We start from the raw sequence: 3624 nt of genomic DNA, 5'->3' as shown, positions 1-3624 counted from the left end.
GGTGCTGGAAAAGCACAGCAGGTCAGGCAGCATCCGAGGAGCAGGAAGATTGATGTTTCGGGCAAAAGCCCTTCATCAGGAATGAGATGTGTGAATAAAATGAGTGCATTTATTAGAGTCTGTTGGAATTCTTTGATGGTGTAACATGCGTTGTGGATAAAGGGTAACCTTTCGATGTACTGGATTTGCATTACCAGAAGGCATTTGACAAGGTTCCACATATCATCTAATTGCGCAAAGTTTAAGCTCATGGTGTAAAGGGTAACGTATTAACATGGATTGAAAGTTGGCTAGCTGCCGGAATTCAGAGGTCTGTTTCTCATTGGCAGGATGTGACAAAAGAAATCGCACAGGCTTCTGTGTTGGGACAGCTAACTTCTTACGATTTATATCAATGACTTAGATATGGGGAGTGAAGGCATGGAGGCTAAAAGCATAGACAACACCAAGATGTGGGGAAGAAGGCATAAGAATGCTGCAGACAAATATAGGTAGGTTGTGGGAATGGGTAAAAATAATGCCAGGTAGTGGGAAAATGCAAAGTTGTTTACTTTGGCAGGAAGAGTATTACTTAAACAGAGAATTTCAAGAGACAGAGCGCTCTGGGTGTTCTAGTGCAGGGGTGACAATGATTTAGAATGTAGGCACAGCAAGTACTCAAGAAGAATACTCTAATTTCTTATGAAAGGAATTGAACGTACAATAGAGGAGGTTAGGCTTCAGTTATACACAATATTGGTGACACGCATCTCAAATACTGTGTGCAGTTCTGGCCTCCTGCAATAAGGCGATGTGTAAATGCATTGTTGGTGGTTCAGAGGAGATTTACTTATTAATACCTGGAATGAATCTGTTGTCTTACAAGGCAAGATTGGACTGATCAGGCTTGTTTCCACTAAGGTTTATGAGAATAAGAGTTAGGGTTAGACTAAGACTTGATTAGAGTGCATAAGATCCTGAATGGCCTTGCATTGTGGACGTGGAAATGACTTTTCTTCATGTGGGTCTGTCCAGATCTATTTAAAAATTCAGGTCACCCTTTTCGGACAGAGATGAGGAAGATATTTTTTCTCTCAGATGGGTTGTATGACTTTGGAACTCTCTGTCTTAGAACACAGTGGAGCTCAGGCCATTCAGTGTTTCTGAAGCAGAGGTAGATAGATTCTGGATAGGCAAGGAACGAGGTTATTGGCGGTGGATGGGAATGTGGAAGATCAGCCATGACCTTAATGAGTGGCAGATTAATTTCGAGAGGCCGAATGTCCTACGTCTGTTTGTCTGACCGGGCAGCTGTGGTCGGTGGGGAGCATTTCACTCTTAGTTTGAGGAAGGCAGGTTCAAGAGCCACTCCAGAGACTTAAGCAGAAAATGTAGGCAGACCCATTGAGTGCAGCACTGAGGCAGTGCCACACTGTCCCATCTGTGGTGGGGTGCTAAACACCAGCTCCTTCCTGCTCTTTCAGGTGGGTGTAACCTATCCCACGGTCCTACTTAGAGTCATAGAGTCAAGTCCATCCTGTGCAGGGCCAACGTTTCCTGCTCACTTACCATCACTGATTAACGGACCTCTCCCTGATTGTCTTTTATGGGATCCTGCTGCCCTACCAATAAGCAGCCACATGGTGGCAGCAATTACTTTGCAGAATCCCTTGGAGTTAAATGGAAGGAAAACAAAGTGCAACTATTAATCCTTCAGGCTGCGGCATTTGATACAATCTGGTGAGGAAATGTCGGCCAGCTCCCCTCTTTTTCAGTTTCCTCAGTTCATTGAACCCAGGATCACAGAATCCTTACAGTGTGGAAGAAGGCCATTCGGCCCATCGAGTCCACACCAAAGATACGCCCAGCCTATCCCTGTAACCCTGTATTTCCCATGGCCAATCCACCTAACCTAAACATTTTTGGACTGTGGAAAGAAGTCGGAGCACCTGGTTAGGGAGGTAAATGATTTTAAATTCTCTTTAGCCACAATCCTTTATAAGAGTTCCTCACCTTAAATGGGCAGTCCCTTATTTTTCAACAGTGACCTGTAGTTTTCCATGTAGGCCAGACCAGGTAGATATGGCAGATTCAAGGCAGATTCTAACTGTTCAAGATGGCGGCACATTAAGATGCTCCAGTCGGAGCTCCTCTGCTTGCCAACTCCTTTTCGCTTTTGTTTCCCCTCTTTGCAGCAGTTTTTCACCCCACCCCAGCTGAGTCCCGGAGTGGGGAGCAGGATGAGAGTGGGCCGAGCCTTGGGCTGGAGCCCAGAGTGAGGCCGGATGGAGGCAGCTTAGCCTCATGTTCTGAAGGATTATAAGTTGAGTACTTTACAGACAGTCTTTAATCACATTCTGGACTTTTATACTCTGTATTCCCATGCAAGCCTTTCTTTTTACTATTTCAACTCTGTGACAAGACATAAAGTATCTCTACCTAGGTACCATTGTACCTGAGGTGGCACGGAGAGGCGATATTACGAATTTTTCACTGCATTCATTCAAGTACCTGGGACAATGAAGGCTAATCTTTCCTTTCCTACAAGTGTTACGCTGATGGTTCTATTTGAGCTATGAAACAGGAATGTCTGGGGAAACTCTGCACTTCCAGCAGCATCTGTAGGAAGAAAGGTAAAAACAATGACTGCAGATGCTGAAAACCAAATACTGGATTAGTGGTGCTGGAAGAGCACAGCAGTTCAGGCAGCATCCAACGAGCAGCAAAATCGACGTTTCGGGCAAAAGCCCTTCATCAGGAATAAAGGCAGTGAGCCTGAAGCGTGGAGAGATAAGCTAGATTCTGTAGGAAGAAAGGAAGAAAGCAGAGCTAAACTTTTTCAGTGCAGTGACTCTTCATCAGAATGAAATGTGGAAGGCATTGCCTGGAAATGTGGCAGAGGCAGGTTCAATGGAGGTATTCATGAAGACATTGGATGGTTATTTGGATAAAAGTAAGATGCAAGGGTCCGGGGGAAAGGCAGGTGATTGGCACGAGGTAATGATGCTCTTTAATGAGCCAGTGTAGGCACAATAGACTGAATGGCTTCCTTCCACACAGTTCCATGGTTGTATGCTCCAGCTATCTCCTCTAAATCCCCTCTGCTACAATATCCCATAAAGCCATTAGAAACAGGAGTGGGAGTAGGCTGTTCGGCCCCTCGAGGCATAAGTGAGGACTGCAGATGCTGGAAATCAGAGTCTAGATTAGAGTGATGCTGGAAAAGCACAGCCGGTCAGGCAGCATCCGAGGAACAGGAAAATCGACATTTTGGGCAAAAGCCCTGTTCGGCCCCTCGAGCCTGTTCTGCCAATCAGTCAGATCATGACTGATCCTAGGGATTGATTACATTCTTCTCGAACAAAAAGCAGTCAGTAATCAATCAGTAAAATATAACTTTTCAATAACTTATTCCAGGAGGTGCCTGTTACTTTAAAACAGATTATTACAGGGTAGCCCCTCCTATTCTAATTGAATATTAATCTATGTAAAACAGGATATTGACGGTAGAACGATGTGATTGGTCAATAGTGCCGGCATGTTGCCGAATCACTCGCCTTTCATTGGTCAATTGTTGTATCAATCAAACCCATGCCTGGAACTGATTGGTTGAAAACAATGATACAATTTCCTTCCGGATGCTGA

Source organism: Chiloscyllium punctatum, chromosome 24 (assembly GCF_047496795.1).
Source record: "Chiloscyllium punctatum isolate Juve2018m chromosome 24, sChiPun1.3, whole genome shotgun sequence".
In the NCBI taxonomy this organism is placed as follows: Eukaryota; Metazoa; Chordata; class Chondrichthyes; order Orectolobiformes; family Hemiscylliidae; genus Chiloscyllium; species Chiloscyllium punctatum.
The sequence above is the reverse complement of the archived record's forward strand: the minus strand, read 5'-3'. Positions refer to the sequence as shown.